Here is a 26,562-nt window from a genome sequence, read left to right as displayed (position 1 = left end):
GAGAACTTCTCTTTAACCTCTGAACTGTCAGGATTCAGCTCTTTGTGTCTTCAGAACTAGAGTTGTCTCAGTCCCACATTTTTATCTCTGATATCCTGGTAATAAAAGCAGAAATTTGGTGTATTTAATGATTCAGAGGCTCCAGACAAAGACTAATATGAGGCTCTTCAACATTTTTCTAAGTTTCAGTTTAATGTGGAGACCAGAGGTCGCGTTAACCGAATATTCTCCGTCACTGACGGATTTTTTTGAAGGATGATGGAGAATTTTGAAGGCTGTCCGTCATTTTGACGGGCTGGAATGATGAGGATTAGCCTGCATTTTAGTTGCATAGACCTTTACTATTTTGCACACATGGACTATCAAGGAGGTTATTTAATCTGTTAAAAATCTTGTACCTAGTGGGCTCTCTCTCTGACCTCAACATCATAGATTAATGAAAGCGCGTCGGTCTCTGCTGCAGGTGTCTCAACACCGGTTGGCATGCTGAGTTCCCGCTGCTTCCACCTGGCTTGCCACAGGCTCGCAGTACAAAACTATTTGCCACATTCTACAAATTTTTGGAGTCAAGGCAAATACAAACGCAATGGACTCAGTGTGCAAGGTCCAAGTGCAGGACGTTTTTTCAGATTATGACTCTCTGGAGCAGACGCACAGCTCCACAGTGCAGCCTTTTAACAACTTGTTACCAGCTATGGTCGTCAAACTTCAACATCTTGATATTAAAAAATATCCTCCAAACTGTGCGTGATATCTTGAATGGGGCAGTTCATAGTTGCTCGCTTAAGGAAAAGGATTGTTATTCCACCGTCACTGCTTAAAAATGGTGAGGAGTAAACGCTGCTGTGTTCATCTCTCTCTCAACGCCATTAAAATGCAGAACCTCAAAGATTGTTTTTTATATCAGTTTTGAAATGGTGCTTCATTACTCAAACACTACTAATAAAATCATATTGAATTATATCATATTACAGATATTAAAAAGGAAATTATAATGATGGATTGTAAAATGGCATGACGGAATTTTTACAACCCTTTCCGTCAAAATGACGGACAACAAAAAAGTCCTCCAGCTCAACCTCTGGTGGAGACTGAACTGAATGTGAGCAGAGATCATTTAAAAGTTGTTTTAAATCAAACTGTTCAAAGAGAAGACAAAAATCTTTGGAGCAACCAGGAGATAAATTTATGGTAAAAAGTTAAAAACAGGAGCAGAGACAGTTAAATTTAGACATGTTTCTAAAATAATCCTCTGAATATTGTTAGTTCAAACCATCCTATCTCTGTCTTAAAGCAGCTAAAAGTCGTCATTAAAAGTCCAGTAATAAAATCAGGAGACAATCAAAGTCCAAATGCCAGACACCCTTTTCCTCCTCCTGGCTGTGTCTGTTACTGTAAAGCTCTCTGTTCCTTCCTGGACCACACCGACCCGTCAGCCAGCACACCTGAAGAGGACAGATCACAGCAGCAGTGCACAGCAGAAATCTGGCCTCTAGATTCCTTTTCTTTCCCATGCTGGAGTGTTTGTAATCCCCAAAGGTACCCGTGTGCCAGGTGGAGATCCTCGCTCTTCCACCAGCGTCATGTTGGCTCCTAACTCTCTGGACCTCCTTGACTCTGTTGTGGCTTCTCTGTTCTCTGCTGACGCCTCCTCAGGTGAGGGTTGTTGGCTTCTTGTTGGCTGCCGGTTCGTCTGTGGCTCTCTCCTCGCCGCTCCTCGTGTCTGCTCCTCTCCTGTCGACTCACTCGCCTGCTCCAGACGCTGCTGCTCCTTTGTCCCTCCTGTTGACTGCTGATAGGTCACAGGCCATCCAGCTTCTCTCTCATTGGTTCCTTGGAATGTGGATCAGGCTGCAGAGATCTCAGTAGTGTGTAGCTATTGTGTAGTGAAATCATAAGTCCAGAGCTGACCAGTGTGCAGCTGCCCATATTTCTGAAAATCAGTAGTGAACCGTGGCTCTTACACATGGGCCGTCTGCTGCCACCGCTCCCACACAAACGCACACGCCAAAGCAGTTCAGCCTTCTGTGTTCACCTATAATACAGCAAAATAGTTCTGATAGAAAATATAAAACTAGAGTTTTTCTTTACACACACAAGTCCAGCCTTATCAATGGAAGGAGAAAAATCACATGAAGAGAGAAAATTATGAAAGGAGAAACCGTGGATGTCACAAGAAATGTTCATCTGACCTTAACACAGTTACATCACACAGACTGCTCGCCCACTTAGATCCTGAAGATCCTGAAAACAACCCTGAGAGCAGACCAATGACAGCTCCCCATTCCTCTCTACCACACAAGACCAACACAGACAGGAGGGACACAAACTTAGCTCTACTGAACACTGAATAGTGACTGTAACTTTATAAACTCACCATCACAGATCAGCAAAATTGTTCATGAATAATATTAGAATGGCAAAAACAATAGAGGTTTTAACTTCATCTGTAAAAATATTTTTTTGCTCCGTCTGAATTCATGAGAATCTAGTATTTTAAAGTTCATCACAAACTAAAAACAGGGAAAAGATAAAAATAAATCAGTCCCTGGTACGTGAAAAAACTCAAAGCAATCTGTCATCAGAGCTTCTGATCTGTTTGAGAACCAAGAATTAAAACCTGAACAGAAAAATCAAATCTGCCTCCATCAAGGTGAATAAAAATACCAGTTTGATTTTTCAGTCCCTGTGTGTTCAGGATGAAGGTGCTGTCAGATTTTGGAGCAGATTGTTGTTTGAACAAGAACTCAGTATCTGAGACATTTAGCTCTACAGAGCTTTTTATCATCACATTCTACTGTATGTTCTAATCTGTTTATCCTTTAAATCCCTAGAATAAGAAAGAGATCTGTTTCAATGGAGGAACAGCTGTCCAGCTGTGCTCTGTGTCAGGACGTCCTGAGAGATCCAGTTTCTACCAGCTGTGGACACTGGTTCTGCAGACAGTGTATCAGCTCATACTGGGACCAGTCTGCTTCATCAGGAGAGTCCTCCTGTCCCCAGTGTGGAAAAAGACCACGACTGCAGATATCCAGTCAGTCCAGAAGTGTAACAGGTAAGACTGGTGTCATTAGTTTACATGCAGGTAGAAAAAGTGGATTTACGGTCTGACTTTGACTAAAACTGCTGAAGGATCAAATCCAGTGTATAAACCAGACTTTGATACCTATTTGATCTGTAAAAACCTGGCTGCGGCTGATAGACCAGGACCACTTTAGAGGACCAGGACCAAGAGCTAAGACAGACAACATCATCACCACAAGCAGCTATCACTGCCACACACAGACTGAGCTGTTAGAAGGTCAACAGGGAGAAGGTTCTAGATGGAGACATGACCACCTACTGTAGCAGACAACAACATGCTTCACTGGAATCTGTTCTGCCCCAGTGCTTTATACTGGGAAAAGGACAGCAGTCCAGTTAACTAGCCTAATCAAGCTTTAAGCTCTAGATCTACTGAACCATGGAAATGTTCTGATTGAGTCTGAGAACAAGACTTTTGAATGTTCTTCATTAGATGGTATGTAATGATGATATATTCTCATGAAAACAGGACATTTGAACATTTTAGCTGAAGCCTGTTCTTGTTTTCAGTTTATTCTCCTGTAGCAGCTCAGATTTATTACAGGGCTGTTTTTTAGTTGTGCAGTTTGTGTAATATTTAACAGTGAAAATGGTCTATTTGATCATGTTGTAAAACCAGAATCCTGGTGTCAGTCCAGTCTGATATTGTTGTGGTCTTTCAGCAGATAGAGGTCTACAGGAGGTTCTAGATGAACACAGGATCAGTCTGAGGGAGAGATGTGAACATGTGACTGAAGGAAGTGATGTATGTTACACATGAGGTGAGACAGCTTGAGACAGCCTCCAAGATGGAGAGCCTCCATGAGACTCCAATCAAGTGTCAGGACATCTTTAAAGCCTTACCTGGCCAACAGACACCCATCAGAGTGGTTCTGACCAACGGTGTGGCTGGTGTTGGAAAAACCTTCTCTGTGCAGAAGTTCACTCTGGACTGGGCAGAGGGCTCAGAAAACCAAGACGTCAGTCTGCTGGTTCTGCTTTCATTCAGGGAGCTGAACTTGATCAGAGATGAGCGCTACAGTCTTCTGGAGCTGCTCCGTGTTTTCCATCCAACATTACAGGAGGTCAGAGCGGAGACGCTGGCTGTCTGTAAACTTTTGTTCATCTTTGACGGCCTGGATGAAAGCAGACTGTGGTTGGATTTCAACCTCAGTGAGGCTGTGTCTGATGTGTCAGAGAAGTCCTCGTTAAACGTGCTGCTGACAAACCTCATCAAGGGGAATCTGCTTCCCTCAGCTCTCATCTGGATAACGTCTCGACCTGCAGCAGCCAATCAGATCCCTCCTTCATGTGTGGACAGGGTAACAGAGGTCCGAGGCTTCACTGACGCCCAGAAGGAGGAGTACTTCAGGAGGAGGTTCTGTGATGAAGATGTGTCCAGCAGAATCATCTCCCACATCAAGACATCCAGGAGCCTCCACATCATGTGTCTGATCCCAGTCTTCTGCTGGATCACTGCTACAGTTCTGGAGCACATGATGAGCACAGAGCAGAGAGGAGAGCTGCCCAAGACCCTGACTGACATGTACTCACACTTCCTGTTGGTTCAGACCAAGAGGAAGAAGAAGAAGTATGATGAGGGACCTCAGATGAGTCCTGAGGAACTCACCAGATCTGACAGGGAAGTTCTTCTGAAGCTCGGGAGGCTGGCGTTTGAACATCTGGAGAACATCATGTTCTACCAAGAAGACTTGGAGCGCTGTGGTCTGGATGTCACAGAGGCCTCGGTGTACTCAGGAGTTTGTACTGAGATCTTTAAAAGAGAGAGTGTGATCCTCCAGAAAACAGTCTACTGCTTTGTTCATCTGAGCGTTCAGGAGTTTGGAGTCTGGCTGCAGTCCACATGTACCACTGTTTGACCAACAGGAACACAGATGTCATTGAGGCGTTCCTACAAGAGGACAACAACAGAGACTCATCCACGAACCCATCTTCTAGACCTCCATCCCTGGATGACTTCCTGAAGCGTGCCATGGTGAAATCCCTGCAAAGTCCAAATGGACACCTGGACCTGTTTGTTCGCTTCCTTCACGGCCTCTCTCTGGAGTCCAACCAGAGACTCTTAGGAGATCTGCTGGGTCAGACAGACAACGGTCCAGAAATGATCCAGAGAGTCATCAAGAACCTGAAGGAGATGAACAGTGATGGTATCTCTCCTGACAGAAGCATCAACATCTTCCACTGTCTGATGGAGATGAACGACCTCTCAGTACATCAGGACATCCAAGACTTCCTGAAGTCAGAGAACAGATCAAAGAAGAAACTCTCTGAGATCCAGTGCTCTGCTCTGGCCTACATGCTGCAGATGTCAGAGGAGGTTATGGATGAGTTTGATCTAAGGATGTACAGCACATCAGTCCAGGGACGACTGAGACTGATTCCAGCTGTGAGGAACTGCAGGACGGCTGGGTAAGTCCAGATGTGATTAAATAAGAGCAGGGCTGGTTCTAGCCATTTTAGGGTCCTAGATTTGAATTTGGTGTCCCCCATCCCCAGCGCTTTGTCATCATCTCAGAGTTAAGTTAATAGTTTAGTCACTGATATTATTGTAGAAGTTTAGTTTGTGTGTTTGACTAGTAATGTCTGCTCTCTTTAGCACATATGATCTGCTGATCTCTCATCCTCTCTCTCTGTTTTCTCCTCTTATCATCTGATGGCAGCTGTGTGTCTTTATGAAAGCATGGTGTGAGCTCAGACGTTCCAGTGCTCTTCTTAATATTAGTGATGAAAAACACAAACATAATGTCCCTGATGAACTTTGTCTAAGTTCCTCTCTGCTGTTCCTGAACAATCAGGAGACGTGGAATAAGAGTTGATTCTATTCTAGGACGTGATCCACACATGATCAGTGTTAGCTGTGGATCTCTGAGATTTTAGAATCAGTTCAGAGGAGACTGTGTATCCACTAGAGGTGGGAGAAAAAGCGTTTCGGAGGTGGACGATTCTGAATCGATGAATAATGTCCAATAAACGATAATCTAAATTTTAGATTTTAAGTGCCGTTTAAAGGTTAAAACAAAGGGCTGTGGAACTGTTATGTGCAGCGCATTTTCACACTGACACTTTCAAGGAAACACTTAACAAAGAAGTATGGATGACCAGGAGATCAGACCAGCTCCGTGGGGTTTCAAACTACTGTTTGAAAGCACTTCAGCTTCTCTAATGTCTGTGTAATTGAATTGGACAGGAGCCACGCTGTATGTAAACTCTGTCATGCGAAATAAAAATACTTCGGGGACACGACGAAGATTAGAAGCCATATAGTTTGCTTCCACCCAGGGGAGGAGGGAAACCTGCCACTGTTGCTAAAAGTGCCTCTGCCAACCAGAGATCAGTCAGACATGTCCTAACAAAGTTCCCAACCTCCTTGGAAAAAGTGATTCAAATCAACAAGTCCATCCAACATTTAGTGACTAGGATTTATGCCGTACTCGATCATGGAGAACCAGGGCTTTCTAGCACTGCTGCAGATGTTGGAGCATGGCCATCCTGACGCTTTACATCGAAACCAAACAGGCCATGGCATCGCTGCTGTAAGGGGGTAGGATAGCAGTAACGTGATGCATGGACATTAATTGGCACTAAATGTAATGTAACATAACTGCGCATTTTATCTCTGATGACTAAAAGCTAATGTCATACGTGCTCCAAACAAGAGCAATGAGAGAGAGCTGAGCTGTACCACCCACATCTGCGAGGGCTAAGGAGGAAGTAAACAAGTACTGTAGCACACTTGCATCTGAACTTAAAGGTGCAGTGTGTAGAAATGGAACTTTAGTGATATCTAGCGTTCAGATTTTAGAATGAGCCCAAAACGTCACGTCACTAAACGACGAGAGCCTGTGAAGACCAAAAAGGATTGTGAGCCGGATATCATTTACAGCAGTGACGAGGTGAGGGTTTGTTCATTCATTTTTGTAACCAGTATTTTTATAGATTATAGGTCAGTCTTCTTCTCTGCCTGCCTTCCAGGTAGATTTCAGGACCGACGGGCAGGTTTGTTAAAAATCGCGTTTTGCTCTTTCTGTCCCCAAAACATTGCCGTAGACAACATGGCAGTTCATTATGTCAGCCTCTGTGAGCGCGACCTGCGGTAATGTAAATTTAAAAAGCCTTTCTCTAATTTTGTAAAAAGAAAACAAAAGCTTAAAGGGGATGATTGGACACTTATTTTAACATACTTCACATAAATATATAAACATTATATCCCATTTACACCGTTTCTGTTCGTCGAAATGCTGCCAACTTCTACACACTGTACCTTTAAGATCATCTCGTTCTTACACAAGAACTTGTATATTTGCCCTTCACTCACTCACAGCAAACATGCTGCTATTTTTTGTCTCCTTTTTTAGAGAATTGTTGCGGGCCAAAGTTACATTTTTTTGTGACTAATGGCAGCCTTTTGTTAAGCTAGTGTTAGTTATTACATTATAGGTTTAAAAGCACTGTAGTTAAATATTGCTACATTATTTTATGTTGTATGTTCTATAAAATGGCATTTCTGTTTTAGCAAAATATTTTTGTTTTCTCTGAATGCTTTTTTGCTCTTCGCACATAACAGTAAGACATAGACTAACAATAGATTATAAAAAATGACATTTTTATGTTTGTAATTCAGGTTATGTTACAAGGAAAGGAGGCATCAACCTTTGTTTCAATGCAGTTGTAAACTTTCCAGTTTACACACATCTTCCATTAGTTTAATAAAGGATAATGGAGGTACCGTAAAATACCTAATAATAGCCGGGGCATTTATTTGTCTCAATCCCTGAGCAGACCAGGCGGTTATTTTGGAACAGGCGTTTAATTCTTTTCTCACAAAAATGTTGCTCAGCAAAAATTGGAAAAATATGGTGAATGTAATCAAACTATTTATTTACACCAGTATGAATATCACCTTTACATTTTCAAGACAAGATTACAGTACCATAGTTATAATTTTGTCTTCTTCTGTCAACTCAACACTCTCTAAACACTTCAAATACTGGTAAAGAACTAAACAAACACAAAGTTGACGACAGACAGTTTAAAGTTAATGTCGTACTTTTTATTTTTCGGCTGCACCGGGGCATGGCGCTGCTATCTCACTTGAGAAAACGGCCAAGGGACGGGGGTGCCCCAGCCAATGAGGAGGCTAGTACTTGCAGCCAATCAGGCTCAGGTCAGAGGGAGCATTCCTATTGGCCGCTGTAGCTTCTGTATCTCAGCTCAGTGAGAAGTTGATTCAATGGCAGAATTACGGCGGTGTTCGGTCCTGTGTAGAATTTGTCCATGATGAGATGAAGTGTTTTCTTGCCTGTGATTCGGCCGTTGATTTCAGTGGAAAAGCAGAGCAGAATCACTCCACGAGCGCTTTGCCACCGTGAGTATTCAATTCAGCGGACATTCTCACCTGCGAGGAGGCACGTAAAGAGAGGGGCGGAGCTACGGAGCTCAAACAGGGAGAAGAACAGGAAGGGAGGGGGAGTTGGGAGTTGATTCTGTACGGTTCTCATCTCATCTCAGTCACATATCGGAGCTGTAAATAAATTACACCCGGCATTTATTTGGAACAGGCGTTTATTTGTCAAAATGTACTGCCACACCCAGCGGTTAATTGGGACCCGGCGATTATTTGGTGTTTTACGGTATATATCATTTATTTATTTATTTATTTATCTATTTATTTCAGATAAACAAACAACAAAAATAAAGCAATGATAAAACAATTCATAGTTCATCCCACAAACTTTTTCTTGAGTCCAAAAAGGAGTAGGAAGGAGCAGAAGCTTTTCGAGTCCTACCCCCACTTACTCTCCTTTTATAATCACCATAATGTTCCCGTACCACTCCTTATCTCAAACCCCCCTCACCCACCCACCCCCTCATTCATTCACTCAGTCACTCACCCACCCGTCCTCCCATTCATTCTTCATTCTTTAGCGTAGCAAAGGCAATAGAGACAAACTTGTCTCAGTCCCCAAATCTAACAATTCCAAAAAAAGAAAGATAAATCCAGTAATACTGATAATAACAGATTTTTCCTGAGGATTAATCGAACAGCCCTTAAACAACACTTGGCTCTCCTTCTGTGATTCTGTATCTCTCAAGAGTAGCTTTTTTATAACTTTTCTCAAGTTGTTTGACATTTCCACTCATTTTCATATGTTTTTCTAGACCATTCCACAGTGTCACCCCACAGACAGAAATGCACATACTTTTAAGAGTAGTACAAACACTGAGTAGTTTTAAATTATGCTCCCTCCTTAATTCATACCCTCCCTCTCTGTTCAAGAACAATTTATTTAAGTTACCAGGTAGTAATTTATTTTTTGCTTCATAAAATATTTGTACAGTTTTGATTTTTTCCAGATCCATAAGTTTTAAAAACAGCTGATTGGTGTGGTCGTTGTAACCCACTTTATGCACGACCCTTATTGCTTTCTTTTGTATTATGCATATCGTCTGTAGGGTGCTTTTATAGGTGTTCCCCCACACCTCAACACAATACATTAAATATGGCAGCACAAAATAAATACAAAATAAATAATGCATTCTTATTCAGAATGTGCTTAGCTTAGCCCGACCCAAAACTCCCAACAGTTCTTGACAGTTTAGAACAACTGTATCTTACATGAGCTTTCCAGTTAAGTTTGTGGTCAAGTATAACTCCAAGGAATTTGTTTTCATACACTCTTTCAATAGTTACATCATCGATCATCATTTTCACCTGTGTGTTTATTTTACGGTTACCATCCATCCATTTTCTATACCCCTTATTCCATTCCGGGTCGGGGGTGGGCTGGAGCCTATCCCAGCTGTCATTGGGCGAGAGGCGGGGTAAACCCTGGACTGGTCGCCAGTCAATCGCAGGGCTGATATATAGAGACAGACAACCAGGCACGCTCACATTCACACCTACGGCCAATTTAGGGTGATCAATTAACCTAATGAGCATGTTTTTGGTGGTGGGAGGAAGCCGGAGTACCTGGAGAGAACCCACGCGTGCACGGGGAGAACATGCAAACGCCGCACAGAAGGGCCCTGTTTGGGAAGCCAACCAGCAACCTTCTTGCTGTGAGGCAACGGCTCCGCCACTGCGCCACTGTGCTGCCCTTTTACGGTTACCAAATAACATAAATTTAGGATTTTCTGAAGTCAATGACAGTTTATTTTTGTCAAACCATGATTTTTACTTAGTTCTTTCATGAACACATCCAACAGTTGCTGCAAATCCTCGCCCGTACAGAGTATATTTGTGTCATCCACAAAAAAAGAAAACAGTTTTAATATTTTTGACACTTTACATATGTCGTTTATGTATAAAATAAATAGTTTTGGGCCTAATACTGACCCCTGCGGGACTCCACAGGTAATGTCTAAATAATGTGACTTGAAGTCAGCCAGCTGTACACACTGCTGCCTGTCTTTGATATAGCTCTTTAACCAGTCCAAAACAACACCTCTCACACCGAACTGTTCTATTTTTTTAGTTATATATCATGATCTATTGTGTCAAAAGCTTTCTTTAAGTCTATGAATACCCCGATAGCATACTTCTTACTGTCAAGTAAGAAGTAAAGACACAGACCTGTAATTGGTAAACTGGTGTTTGTCTCCTGCCTTATACAAGGGGATAACTTTTGCGACCTTTATTTTACTTGGAAAAGTACCAGTCTTGAAAGACAAATTAAAAAGATATTAGTGGATCAATGATGCCATCCATTACGGTTTTCACCAGGGTCATATCAATACTGTTACAATCTTTTAGATGTTTTATTTTTACATTTTGTAATAATTTCTATTATTTCCCTTCTTTCTACGGCTCTTAAAAACATCGAGCTCCCATTTTTTTCTTCCTGAACCTGCCTCCAACCTCCATCTCCCGTTTGTGGAGTCGCTATTTGTCCTGCTAGTTTGGGTCCAATATTTAGAAAAAACTCACTAAAACTATCCACCACCTGATGCATATCCTCCATTTTAGTACCTTTATCAATAAAAAAATCAGGATAAGTACTATTAGTTGATCCGTTTTTAGTGATACTAGTTAATATTTTCCATGTTTCCTTGATATTATTTTTGCCTGTTCTCATAATATAAGTTAATTTGTTCTTGTATGATTTATATATTTTGTTCTCAGTTTTATAAAATTTTTGTACAAGTTGTTTTTCTTCCTGCAGGCATTTGATAATCCCTCGGTGAAACAAGGCCCCTTCTTATAGATTGATTTAGTTTTGTATTTTTGCAAGGGACAGTGTTTATCCTATAGCGCTGTAAATAAGTTTAAAAAGGTCTCATAAGCTTGATCAACATCATTAGATTTATAAACTTCTTTCCAATCCTGTGATGAAAGTTCACTTCAAAATGCATTTAAAGTTTTTTCAGTTCTTACCCTCCTAAATCTAGTTACCTTTTCATCATTTTTCTGTCTACAGTCACAGTCATACACTGCACCAGTAGATGGTTACTGATGTCATTCAGAAGCAGACCACTCACTAAATTGTTTTCCATATTGTTAGTAAAAATGTTATCTATTAATGTCGCACTGTAAAATGTTACCCTGCTTGGCTTGGTTATCAGTGGATACAGTCTCATACTGAACATGGATGCAACAAACTCATCCGTCATCACTTCATCTTCATCTTCTTCCGCTTATCCCCCGGTCGCGGGGGCAGCAGCCTGAGCAGGGAGACCCAGACTTCCCTCTCCCCAGCCACTTCGTCCAGCTCTTCCCGGGGGATCCTAAGGCATTCCCAGGCCAGCCGAGCAACATAGTCTCTCCAGCGTGTCCCAGGTCTTCCCAGGGATGCCCGAGCCACCTCATCTGTCTCCTCTCAAGGCGGAGGAGCAGCGGCTCTACTCCAAGTCTCTCCCGAATGGCCGAGCTTCTCATCACCTTTTTTTTTTTTTTTTTTTTTTTTTCCGGATCAAGCAAGTCTTTTGTAATGATCGCCTCTCTGTGTACTGTTTCTTTAAATGCTTTTGGTTACTATGGTGAGGCACAGTGTCGTGAGGACGTAACCTGCACACTTCGCAGTCAGACAGGAGTTGCTCCCGGTACTGATACGCTGCTTTTGTTTTAAAGTTGGGACTCTCAAACCATTTATTTGCTTTTTCCTCCGCAAAAGTGTGCTTATGCGACCTGTGAAGAATATCTGAGCTTCCCTGCAAACATTAAACGTGCAGTGTGATGGTAAAGAGCTGTTTCGAGTCATGTTTTCAACTCTTCTGACTCGTGGAGACCTCCCTGACCACTACACTATGTTGAAATCCCTGCAGATGGAGGTAACCCTCTGACAAGACTTTGCAAACATATCCTCCATGATACTTTTTAAAGTGTCAACATCAGAGCTAGGTGCTCTATATACACAGCTAACCAAAATATTTGTTTTTGCTCTCCATGTTGATTTCTATCGTAATACACTCCCTTAGATCATCGACTGCCTTTGTCATACTTTCAACTACCTTATATTTAATTTTGTTATCTTTATATAAAGCAACACCCCCTCCTTTTTGTCCTTGCTATTGTTTTGGTTCGTTTCATATCCGTTCATTTCAAAATCCATCCCTTTCTCTGAGTCAAGCCAAGTTTCTGAAATGGCAATCACATTAAATGGTTTCTTGAACTGACTAAGATATTCTTTAATATTTTGGAAGTTTGCATATAAGCTCCTACTATTGATGTGGATAACTGATAAACAGTGATTTGATGCAAATTTAGAAATAAACTTTTTATCAGTGTAATAACTGCAATTATTGTTCATTTTGTGGAAAAAATTGCTATCAGGATCTATAAAATCCTGATAGCAATCTTATATATAATATAAATAACCTTTCCTTAGCTTTTCCTTAGCTTCTCTTGAAGATAAATAACATATATCGTTCTAATCAGATATCAGGGTGATTACTTTGACCTTAAAACTTGACTTAAAACATGCTTTTTTAATCACTTTGTTTATATTTTTACATCAGTGTGGAGGGAAGTAAACAACTGAAAGAATTTACTAGTTGTAACAGCACTCAAAGACTAAAATAATGACACTAAGAGACACTTAATTTGTTAAACACCTCTAATGGAGTAAAGAGCGAATGTAACAACAATGCAGAAGTGCAATGGAGCAAATAGAGATGCACGATATTATCGGCAGAATATCGGTATCAGTCGATAATAGCTTAAAAAGTTAATTATCGTATCAGCCGTTAACAAAATTTACGCCAATCTATATGGCCGATAATGTGACTTCATGATTAAGCGCACATGATAACACCAGACATGCGCCAACAAGAACAAACTCAACATGTCGGCTGTGTGGGAAAAGTTTGAGGTGTGGGAACAAGACAGCTCAGTAGCTGTTTGTGTCACTTATAAAGTACATGTGATTCATCTAAAAAACCAGTCACCCTGATGGTAAAGGACAGTCCCTGATATTAGGACTTTCTTAACCCTTATATTGTGTTCGAGGTCAAATTTGACTCGTTTTCAAGTTTAGGTATGTAAAAAGTACCATTTGCTTTTTTGTACTGGAATGAGGCTTCATCTAATCCTCAGACACAACCATTTTAACACAACAAAAGAAATTTTAACCCTTTTAGGAAATTCTGAAAGCCTCAAAAATAAGTGACATTTGTGGTGTTAAGGGTCAGATATGACCAGGCAGAGAATACTGGCTGTTATGCATCACTTAAAAGCTGTGGGTTGCTCTGTGGATCAAATATGGCTCAATTTGACAAACCACACACTCACACATGCACACACCCTGACACCCCTTCATATAGACACACACACCTTCATACAGACACACCTTCATATAGACACACCCCCATACACACACACACCTTCATATAGACACACACCTTCAAATAGACACACACACCTTCATATAGACACACACACCTTCATATAGACACACACACCTTCATATAGACACACACCTTCAAATAGACACACACACCTTCATATAGACACACACCTTCAAATAGACACACACACCTTCACATGGACACACACATCTTCATACAGACACACACACCTTCATACAGACACACACACCTTCATACAGACACACTTTCATTCAGCAGCTCATTCGGGCTAATGATGCATTTAAAGCCCTGTTACGTTATACCTAGCAGGCGCTAATAGCCTTACCTGGACTGCAAAACTATGTCTCCAGTCATGTTAAAGCTAAACATATTAGCTTCACCACAGATATGTGGACATGAAGTATTCGTCCTGTTCACATGTTGAGCCTCACTGCCTCAGGGGATATGAGGCAGTGGTGCTAAACTCAGCAGCCACAATTGTATCTTCTTTTGATAACATGCTTCAGTGACTGAAAATAGAGATAAAGAATGTGCATGCCGTCCTACGTGACATGCATGAAACATGACAAAAGCATTAATCATTAAATTCCCCAAAAGTCACACGAGTTCCAGGCTTGCTGAAAATGCTGTCGCACGGGATTCATAGGCATCAGTAGTGTCAATGGGAAAACACAACGGCTAGCTTTAAGAGGGAACAAGTGAGAGACAATGATTTATGGTTAAATGTTATTTTACTATTTATAAACTGTGTCACTTCTTGTCTTGTACAACAGCGCCAGTCTGGAAGGTGTTTTAACGATCACTTTTAGAGAAAACCTGTCACGCAGCCTGCAGCGGGTCCTGTTGTTCTTTGCTGCAGCTGTGCGACAAACAGAAGCCTGTGCATACAGCAGCAGCAAAGACGAATTGATTTCCAGTTTATAGCGCTAACAGTTAGCATGGCTAAACGAAGCAAAAAGCATTAAGTTAAACCAAACGGTATCGGATCGGTGCATAAACTCGTGTACTCGCCGATACTGATACCTGCATTATAAACAGTATCAGATGTATTTCTGATACTGGTATCGGAACAACCCTAAATAACCAGGAAAGCAACACATTCCTTTTGATAAGAAACATGATGTCTCATGGCCCCTGAACCACTTTTCCACAGTTTGAGCCTGATGAATCCTGGCATTGTCATCTTGGCTAAATCAGTGAGAAACACGCTGCTTCTGTCAAGTTCTAAAGGTCTGCAGCTGTTACTTATCTGAAATGCTTTTATTGTGAAGGGCCTCATCTGGAAATGTGCTCCAGTCATTAGCAGCTTAACACACCTCAGCAGGAAACGTAAAACTTGGAGCGCAGTTAGAAAGAAGGAAACTCAGAGAGACTTAAAAAATTCTTTATTCTGTGCTCCTGTGCTCAGACATCATTGAGTATGCCAATGAAAGGCTTGTTTTAAGGGGAAAGGGGGTTTGTAACCTGAATTCAGATTTAAAAGCATTATCTCTTCATAATTTTGTTATTCAGTGATATAATACCGTTACTGTCAAAGGTAGGAAAAATACCGTGATATGATATTTAGGCCATATCACCCAGGCCTACTCTCATGGTAACAAAAAGCATCTGAGTGCATTATTTACACTCTGACGTACTGTGAGACACGTCACCGCGTGCATTATGGACCAATGAAAACAGTTTATGGTTAACTGAAGGGCAAAAACAAGAGGAATGATCTAAAAGACTGTAAAAGCAGAGAGACAGGAAGAGTTAGCAGCTACAGTCAGAGTTTATGAACTTCAACAAGTTTTAAAGTGGATCATTCTAACAAACTTTCACATTAACAAGCTCATCCCCTTATTGTTATGGTTTAAACTGTTTTTATTGTTTTTGAACATATACAACAGTATTCACATCAAAAATGTCTATACACATAAACACACGAGCTGTTTATTCTCAGAATTAAGAGTGAAAAGTTGTAGACAGGAATAAAAATACATTTTAAATAGTGGTGGGACTCGATTAAAAAAAAAATCTAATTAATTAGAGGCTTTGTAATTAATTAATCTCAATTAATCGTATATCAATATTTGACACAAGAAGCAACATTTTTCAATTTAAATGGATTTTGGTATATGACTGAATCAATGAATAGACAAATGAGCATAAACAACAAAATCTTGTTGATTTTCATCACTGAGTGTTAACATAAAGTGCAATATGAATAAGGAATATTATGATTGCATTGTTTGAAATCGTCTTTCTGCACGGCAGTTCATAATTTGGGTCGGATAACGCTATCTGTAGCACCACTTCTAGCCCCTTATCTTCTACCACCGAGAGTGGTCGACAGTCCACTTCAATGCATTTCGCCAGTGAGTTTGTTAATTTGTTAGTTGTGGTCTTACTCATTTTGGCTCTGAACCCCCCTGTCTTGTCGAGTGTGGATTGGCCACACTGCCTGCTCGAACTAGGAACGTTGTCTGTGCTAACTGCAACATGTTTGGCATTGACTTGGCAGCGGAGGCTGGAAGAGCTCCGGTGATAGGCAAATTCTTTCTTGCACAATTTGCACACAACTGTGCTTTTATCCAGGTTTCCACTCCGTGTTTTTTTTTTAACTAAATTTTCCACCCACCAAACGCAGCGACTTCTCATCGGTTTCCATGGTGTTTCTCATGTTGTGCCCTGTGCATCAGTATTACGGGTGTATAGGAACTCGTAGAATGAGGAACATTCCGCGCTGTTGGAGTGCAAAAATAAATTGCGATTAAATGCGTTATTTTTTTTAATTTTTTTTTTTTTGCTACGTTATTTTTTTTTTACCAGTATCAGAAATACGTCTGATTCTGCTTAAAATGAAGGTATTGGTATCAGCGAGTACATGAGTTTATGCACCAATCTGACACTGTTTTGTTTAGCTTGATATTTAGCTTCGTCTAGCCATGCTGTCCTTCTTTATCCACTCACAGGCTAAATTATTGGTATGTCCTTATTTATAAGGCGTTTCTTAATCTGCTTCCATCATACTTGTGTAATTCTATTCTTGTGAAAAGTTCTGGAAGCTCCAGTCTCTGCTCTGTGACTCAGTCACAGGATCTACTGTTGCACTCTGTTCCCAGACTCCCAGCGTTCTGTGATCTAATAACCCCCCATTCTCCTTAAACTTCTGTCAGCAGTTATGGTGTAAGTGTCTATATGTGTAAAATAAAGCTTTGAAATGCATTAAATTATCTGTTAAGATAACAGGTGACTGAGACTTGCTGTGTTAAGTTCAAATAAGATTCAAACATCTGTTTTTGACTCTCTCTTTGTAGTTTAATATCGCTGGAGTAAATCAAATCATAGAAACATTTTTTCCTTTATTCAGCAGAAATCTCCTCGACTCCTGGGTTACTAAATGATCAGTTCCAGCCTCTTATCCACCTGTCTGTGTTTCACACTGCATCTATGAACCGTATTTAAAGTTTTAATGTTCCCATCCTCTTTTATATCCGTTAATTATCAAAAAACAGCAAATTTATTATATTCTCTGCAAATACAGACAAGTCACATGTTTTAAGGTTTTCATTACAACACACATGCTGAGATTTTAACATTTGTTTGTCCTCCATAAACATGATATTAAGGAAATATTGACCAAATAATATTTTAACATAGCACACACCTCTGGCTCATGAGAGCTACACAGAGACACACAGATGGAGCACACATGCTCACAAACAACAGTGCTGTGCTAATCCTCCGTGGTCAAGGAGGAGCTTTTTATTAACTGAACCACTGATGTCAAAAGAAAAATACTTTCTGGAAGTAGTTTTTTCATCAAATATACTGTGAAAATATTAGCACTTTAAATAAAAGCACATTATTTTAATATTATTGTCGTTACAGGCTTTCTCTCTGTGGACTATCAGAGACTCACTGTGAAGTCGTGGCCTCAGCTTTACTGTCCAACCCCTCACATCTGAGAGAGCTGGACCTGAGTAGAAACAACCTGCAGTATTCAGGAGTGGACCTTCTTTCTGCTGGACTGAAGAGTCCAAACTGTCGACTGGAGACTCTGAGGTAAGACAGCATGTTTAATTTCTCTGCTCAGATGAATATGAGGTGTAACTAAAGCGTAAACATCAGACTGATATTAAACTGATCCTCACTGAGGATTTCAATGATAGGGTCCATTTTCTTCTTCTGTGGACATCTCTGAGTCTTAAAGAGACAGGACTGAAACGGAGCGTTTTTATCAGTAGATGAGATCTGCTGAAAATAGGGGTTTTCCTATCGCCAGTATAAGATAAGTGAGGCGTTATTTGAGCTGCCCATCATAAATAACTATTCTAAATGTGTCCCAAAATGACATACTCAAAAGGAAAAAGGGGTAAAATATGTCTCCTTTAATGTCGGACCCTGTAGGGTCCATTTTTTTCTTCTGTGGTTTTGTCTGTTGATTGGTTGAACAGTTTTTGGTGACACAAGCTCAGAATCAGAAGAAAATCAACACCGTCTCTTTCAATAGATTTTATCCATAGAATAATGATGTAGTCATGTAGAGATGAATTTTTCGGAGACTTTATGAAGCTGTTTGATGATTGAAATGATGTAAAGTTTGAATGTTAGACTCTTAGTTTAAATCTCTTCTCTCCTCCTATAATAAATATTACAGATGTCTCCTTTGTTCATGTTTCTCCTCAGTTCATCCTGATGTTTTTGTCCTTAGAGGAAACTTTGAGATCTCCAGTTAAATCTAAAATCAGTCTGAGAGTTTTTATTTCTGTCTAAACATCAAGAGTTTGCCTGTTTGAAGAATTCATAAATGAAGTATCATGTTGGTGTGATTTCCTGGAGCTTTTTTTTCTAGTGGTGTGTTTTTGTTTTTCACCTGCATCATGTTGTGTTCAGGTGTTTGGACTCTTCACCATCTAAACTCTAAACCTTCATCAGCTCTGATCAGATTATTTTACATTTAATCATTTAAAACACTAATGGTATTTAACACACTTGTTCATTTAATCTTTTTATTCAGGTTGTCACGCTGTGGTTTGTCAGAGATCAGCTGTTCTTCTCTGGCCTCAGCTTTAAAGAGGAACCCCTCACATCTGAGAGAGCTGGACCTGAGTAACAACAACCTGGAGGATTCAGATGTGAAGCCACTGTCTGACCTTAAGAAGGATCCAGACTACAGACTGGGGATTCTGCAGTAAGTAGAGGGTTTGATTTAGTCCATGCTGGTCTCTACAGTGTTACAGTCACAGTCCAATCAGGAGAGACTTCATTATGAGGTTTATTTCCAGGGTTTAGAAATGAAGGAAATGTGTAATGTCTTTGGTGATTAGACTCCATGGTGTTGTCTTCATGTAGTCAAAGGTGTAGTGAGACTCAGATCAGGATCAGACACACCTGATGGAGAGTAGACCCTGGTGGTGGAGGAGGAGGAAGGATGCAGGATGAGCTGAGGAGTGTTCTTAATGAGGGGATCAGAAACCATCAAAATCAGTCATTTCCAACATCCATTTCCTTCATCTACACCACTTATCACATTCAGGACCACAGGGACCAGATCCCAGCCTATCCCAGCTGTCATTAGGGGAGGGGGGGTACCCTGGACTGGTCACCAGCCAATCACAGGGCTGACGTCTGGACACAAACAACCAGGCACACTCACACTCACATCTGTGGGCAATTTAGAGTGAGTGAACCTAAAGAGCATGTCTGTGGACTGTGGGAGGAAGCTGGAGGACCCTGAGATAACCCACTCATGCACTGGGAGCCCTTATTTTCTAACAGACGCAGTAAACAATCAACATTCAGAGATATTGCCGATATTGAGAATATGATTTAGGAGTTTAATTATTTTTGTTAATGTAGGCCCAAATTTGTCAAAGAGATGACTCTTCACTGTGTAGAAGATAAAAATGTAAATTTTTCCTTCAGTAACTTCAGTGTTTTCAGAGGAGTTTAGGAGACTGACGTTTCAGAGGTCATCAGAAAGTTTAAGAAGAAAAATCTACAGGTTCTAATGGTTCTGATGTTTCACTCATTAAAGAAATAATTTAACGTGTTCTTAAAGCATTTACCAATATCTGTACCAAATCATTGATAACGGACTTTTCCTGTTAAAATGAAAACCATACCAATCTATAAAAATGTTGACAAGGACACTACCAACCTAAAGAACTACATCCTATGCAGTTCAGTTTCAGAGCAAACCATCCTACTGAAACAGCTGCTGCTACTTCCTTGAAGTCATTAAAAGCAGCCTTGATAACGGGGCTGATGGCTGCTGCAGTTTTAGACCTGTGAAAGGTGTTTGACACAGGTAATCATTCAGTACTCCTTTCAAAGCTGTTGTAGTGTTAATTGTTGATAATAAATTAATATTATCAAGTAAACCTCAGAAAGAATAGGGCACCACCGCTTGCATGGATTGGTTGTTTAATAACCAATAAAATATTGTAATTATTAATTAATCAAAGTTTTTAATTAATTAACAAGAACATTAACTGCAAATCAATCACATTTCTAAAGCAATGAATTCTCCTAACATTGACTCTATTTCTCCAGCTTAATAGAATGAATTCCCCGAACCACGACTGTATTTTGAAGATTTATTATAAAATCACAAAACAACAGACATAAATCACGGGTTATAGGAATATGTGGATAAATAAACAGAACATTTCTAAATATGGTAAGAGAGGAAGGATGATAACATAGCTTGGTGATGAGGGGATTATTTTATAATCCTAACGAACAAATTAACTGATGGTGTAGAATTTGGAGTGTGAATTTGGAAGAAAAATGAATTTGGTCTGAATTAGAACTAATTTTGATCTGAAGACATCAGCACCAGAGAGCATACACTGACTTGGACTCCCTCGTAGCAGAAGGCCGTGGAGGAGAAACGGCTGGAGATGAGCCGCAGGGTTTAGAGCGCTTGGAGCTACCGGAGGCCTTTGGGCCGGACCGGAGCGGGTCCTGGGTTGGTCATGTGCCGGGTCGTGGTTCCGACTCGGGTTCGGCTTGCCTCAGCGGCGCCGTGGGTCGCTCCAGAGTTAGGCCAGGTGGATTTGAGTCTCTGGGGTTGTCTCGTGTCTCAAAAAACAGTTCTTAGTTCGTCCAATTAAAATCAGATAAATTCAAACATCGACACCACGTGACTGTGGGCTCACAGTGATGGATTGATGAAAAAGGAAAAACAAAAACCCTGCTTTACAAAAAGTTAGCCCGAAGCTATAAAAAGGTTAGAAAACCCTCATGCTGGAAAAAGTTAAGATTCTAAGCTTAAGAAAAGTAAACGTGTTCCACGGAGGTAAGGCCTTTTTAAGTCTCCAGAAGACTTGGTTCAAAAACTTGACAAAAGCAAACTCTTCTCCTAAAAGAGAGTTAAAGAAACTTCTGGAACATCGGATTCTAAACAGAGGAGTAGAGTAAAGGTGAAAAACTCTACTCCTTCCTGCATTGAGCCTTTCTGGGCTGCTGCCCCGAACTGGACTGGACTCTGATCTGCTCTGAACTTCTCGCATGTTCAGCATGGCTTCTCTTTAAAAGGAAGGAGGAGAGATGGTGCAAAGTTTTTTTTTTACAGCTTTCAGGAAGACAGGATTTAGTCTGAGGGGGTTCACCATTTGGTCGACCAATCGAAAGATTCTGATTCTAAGGTGTTTATCTCCCTTGGAAGCTGTCTTTCATCAAAGTGTCAGTTTCAGAGCCTTTCTGCCTGGGAAACTCCAAAGCCAGGATGAAGGATTATCCCCTCCGCCCCCCCAGCTGGGTTTTGACCTCACTTTAGTTGCCCTGGGTCCATTATCATTACACTGTCAACATTGAAATTCTCAGTTCATGTATTAAACTGGATCCAGTCTTATCTGCTAGGCTGCTCCCAGTATGTGTGGATCAATGATAAACATGGTCTTTAAAAGCCTGCGTTTCAGGAGTGCTGCAGGGCTCCATCTTAGGACCGCTGTTGTTTAGCATGTACATTAATGACCTTCCCTCAGTGTGTGAAGGTGTGGGGACCCTGATGTATGCGGACCATACGGTCCTGTTTACCTGTGGGAAAGATCCAGAACAAGTGGCTGCTAAGTTCTCATCATCAATGGAAAAAATTAGAGTGTGGCTTCAGTCCTCTCACCTCACTCTGAATACTGACAAAACAGTGAGCATGTATTTTTAAACAGAGGAATATGGTTTTCCAAATATTTATGTCAACGGACAAATGATGAAAAATGTTGATGAGTTTAAATACCTGGGTGTAACACTAGATTCACTCTAACATTCAAAGCCATATTAAAAAGATGTGTCAGACACTGAAATATAACAGAGGAAACTGTAGACTCATTAGGAGCTCATTAACAGCTGAAGCCTCTAAAACAGATTTAAATGCTGTGATTTTACTCTACTTTTGCTTTAATATGTGATGTTTTCCTTCACCATGGTCAAAGCTGCTATCATAAGTCCCTCCCCTTCTTGATTGTGATTGGCCAGTGATGGAGGTGTGACCTTGATGAGCTCAGTGTTCTAGCAGTGAAAGTGTTTGAATGTGAGAGCGCTGAAAACACTGAACTCTATTGGTTTGGTATTAAAATGAATCCTGACTGTGAAAAACAGCAGCTGTGGACACAGGCTCCTTAAGTTTGTTAAATCAGTGCTTTTATTTCTGAAGCCTCTCCAAAGGCAGAGGAAATCACAAACTACTGCTGTTCTATTTCAAACAGGAAATACGTCACTAAACGCTCTCTGACATCATGATGCCTTCAAGGACTCTGTTTGCCTTTAAGCTTCAAGTCAGCAACATGTGAAGAGGAGAGCTGAGAGAGAGCGTGCTACTTTACAGGATTACTGTGATGTGAGCAGGACTGAAGTCCCTGCTGCTCTTCTTACTGGATGTTCTGATCTCTGATAAGAACTCATCAAGTCCCTCACAGTCTGGAATCTCTCTCTCTCTTTTATATCCTCAGATGGTGGAGGTAAAGTGATTTTATAGAGGATCCTGATGGTCCTGCTGGTCAGAGAGGAGGAAGCAGCAGCAGCAGCTTGTGTGTGGTGAGTCTGTAACTGGGCCGTGTTACTGGGAGACTGACAGACCAATCCCAACCAGTGGAGATGAGACTGCTCTGAGATCAGCTCCTCTGTGGACCTCCCTCATGTTTCTATTCTAACACAGATTCTCAGAGTAAACTGCTTTAGGACTCAATGACTGAAGATGAACGCCTCCATGTGGATACAGATGTTGAGCTTTCTGTCACAGCGCCCCCCTGTGGAAATACATGAACCAGGGTTAGCTCAGCTTTGGTAGAGGCTAGCTTTGGCACACCACAATCTCCCAGTACCAAGAGAAACATTTCCTGATCCCTGATCTTTAACAGAGAGCTTATTACCAAAATAAATGGGACAGCCATGTTTCTCCAGGGTTTAATCTCTGCTTTTATTTTGACCTTTCACTAATTTTATTCATATTATTAATCATTGGATTTTAGTCTTTATTTGCTGTATTAATTGTATTTCTTTTATCAGCTCATTTGTAAATATCTGGTGGCTTTTATTCTGATCTGACTGTTATTTTGTGTCTGTCCGTTCTTTGTGAAGTTCTTTAGGCTGGAAAAGGAAAAGAGGTGGACAGATATTGTTCTCTCTGGGCCGATACGGTTACAGATTATTAGTGAATGAGAGAGATAACTGATATTTGGAGCTGATATGTATTTAAAGTAAGGATGAGCCGTTGGTTTCAGTCATTTAAATGTTAGATTAACAACATGTCAGGGACATAAACGTGTCCGTTTTCTAACCCTGGCCTCCAAAGCTAGAAATCAACTCTATTTCTGACATGTGCTGTTGTCTGTAAAGGAGAGCTACGAGGATCTGAACATTTAGCACAAAGGCAGGAGAGAGCAGCAGAGAGAGAGGCAGAAAAACAAGCCAGAGAAGCTAACTGCTAAGCTAAGCTAACAGTTCAGCAGATGGCGCTAAAGAGCCAGAGTGCTTGATGATGACCTGCAGATGGCTAAACCAACAGCTACCAAACAACAGCAGTGATGAGAAATCAAGTCAAACCAACAGTTTAGCTCTGGCTCTATCAACAGGAGAGACGGCACAGAGAGAGACGCTGAAGTGGTGGGAAAACAGGAAGTGATGTCACACTCTCACTGTGACAGGCTCCTGTGTTTATTGGCTGTTAATGTGTGGCGTTTAACCAATCAGATATCAGAGCCAGAGAGAAAGGCTCACATCACAGCAGAGCCAAAGTAGCAGACTTTTTAACCAATGAATTTAATCAGTGATCAATCAAATAAAATACCAATACAGATCATGATGAAAATGTCAGACCTGGACCCTGATAATCAGCCAGGACCACCATGGATCCACCTCTAGTCTGGAGGCTTTTGCACAAAGAAAGCTGAGTTGACTTGTTTTGATATTTGATGGAGTGAAAACAGCTGAATAATGCTGACTCATCTTTTATTTTCATGAGTCATGTCAGCGGAACAAAGGATCCATTAGAAGATCCAATCATCTGTCATTTTAACCAATCATTTTGATGTTTTCTACAGTTTGATGTTTGAGCTTCTTTTTTCTGATTCTGGGATTATAGCATTGTTTTGATAAGCTTCTGCAATGTCTCAAGATTTATTTCCATCCAGTGTTACATTAATTTTTCACCAAGATCTTGTATTGATGATGGGAGAGTCTGACCACTGCGCAAAGCCTTCTCCAGCACATCCCAAAGATTCTCAATGGAGTTAAGGTCTGGACTCTGTGGTGGCCAATCCATGTGTGAAAATGATGTCTCATGCTCAGGGGCGCTGCCAGGGATTTTGGGCCCCATGAAAAGTAATCCTACTGGGCCCCCCCCACAGCCAGCCATTAGGCCGGCAGGAAATTTTGATACTGTTTTACATAAAACTATGCATTTCAATGATATTTTTGACTATCATTCCCATATTTGTGAAAAGAGTTAGACAGTTGCTTGGCAGGGGAAGCACTGAACATACTGTAGTGAAAATTTGTTGATAATAAATTAATATTATCAAGTAAACCTCGTAAAGAATAGGGCACCACCGCTTGCGCGGATTGGTTATTTAATAACCAATGAAATATTGCAATTATTAATTAATCAAAACCTTTAATTAATTAACAAGAACATTCACTGTAAATCAATCTCATTCCTAAAGCAATGAATTCTCATAACACTGACTCTATTTCTCTGCTTAATAAAATGAATTCCCGAACTACGACTGTCTTTTGAAGATTTATTATAAAATCACAAAATAACAGACATAAATCACAGGTTATATGAATAGATAATATAAATGAATAAACAGAACATGATTAAATATGGTAAAGAGAAAGGATGCTAACTTAGTTGGTGAGGGTGGATTATTTTAACGATCCTAACGGAAAAATTTAAGCAACGGTGTAGAATTTGGAGGGTGAATTTGGAAGAAAAATAGATCTGAACTAATTTAATGGAACTGTTGGAGACATCAGCACCAGAGAGATGAATTGGATCATACCAGCTTTTCGACGAAGGCGAGGAGGAGGGGACCCATCTGGAGGGGCCCGGAGGAAGGCGCCTGGCAAGTTCTGAACACCCGAAGCTACCGCGTGCCAACTCTGGTCCGACCTGGATGGGTTCAAGCTGGGCCGCTGCGGCGTCGATGGGTCGCTCAGACTGTAGGGACGGCTGTACAGACTCTTGTCCACGGACTCTGGGAAGGATTGTCTCTCGTTCCAAAAACAGCTCTTGATCGTCCAATTAAAAAATCAGATAAACTCAAACGCATCGACACCACGTGACTGCTGGCTCACAGTGAAGTTGACTGTGTGATAAAAAAGAAAAAGAAAAACTGCGTTACAAAAATCTAGCACGAAGCTATAAAAAGGTTAGGATAAATCTTGTATTGGATAAGAAAAATTCTAAGTCTGATTGTTTATCAGACTTGGCACAACGCTTGGATCAAGAATGGGCCTAGGAGGCCCAAGGAGACTCAACAGAGCTCTCCTCAGTGAGCATCTTCTTGGACTGTCCAGACCTGACCGCTTTCTGATCTGAACCCAACTCACTCTGCAGCACTTTCTCCGAACTGCACACCGAACTCTGCCCCGAACTTCACACTGAACTCGTGTTCAGCATGGCTTCTCTTTAAAAGGAAGGAGGAGGGGTCTGTATCCTAGATCAACCCTAAATATCAATAATCCACTCTCCACCAGATCATCAAGTTAATCGGATAATGTAGAGATAACACAACATGGTTATAAAAACTCTAGAATACTATCAATAAACTATCACACAAACATTAGAAACAGTTAATTGTTTATACGCACAATTATACATTAGAAAATGTTTCTGCCTTTTGGTGTGACGGAACTTGACCACAAGGTGGCAATGTGGATCCAGGGACGATTTTCAGTCTCTGTTCGTCAACTTGGAGAAATACAACTAAATTATATCATAAAACCATAATTCAGTAAGGGAAGATGCCAGAGATTAGTATGACACGTCATTCTGTTCCTTGTGAACAGACTCAACCAAATATGAACATGTCCTGTTGGAAACATAACATTTAAGACAGTTTTTTTTTTGATACTTCCAATCCTTGCAGCTTCATGTGGTCGAGATAACACAAGGAATTTACGACATGCGCCTGCTTTATGCCACGGCTCTGTAGGAAGACAGAGTCCTTAGATTTATGAGGCGTG

At 40.8% G+C, this 26,562-nt stretch overlaps 1 pseudogene; it reads left to right on the top strand.

Moving 5' to 3' along the window:
* The first annotated feature begins 2,840 nt into the window (after positions 1-2,840).
* On the top strand, positions 2,841-25,463 carry LOC121514760 (annotated as a pseudogene).
* Positions 25,464-26,562: the final 1,099 nt, after the last annotated feature.

The sequence above is a fragment of the Cheilinus undulatus genome, linkage group 9, assembly GCF_018320785.1.
Source record: "Cheilinus undulatus linkage group 9, ASM1832078v1, whole genome shotgun sequence".
NCBI classification, from domain to species: domain Eukaryota; kingdom Metazoa; phylum Chordata; class Actinopteri; order Labriformes; family Labridae; genus Cheilinus; species Cheilinus undulatus.
Note: the sequence above shows the minus strand (reverse complement) of the source record. Positions and strands in the feature narration are given on the sequence as shown.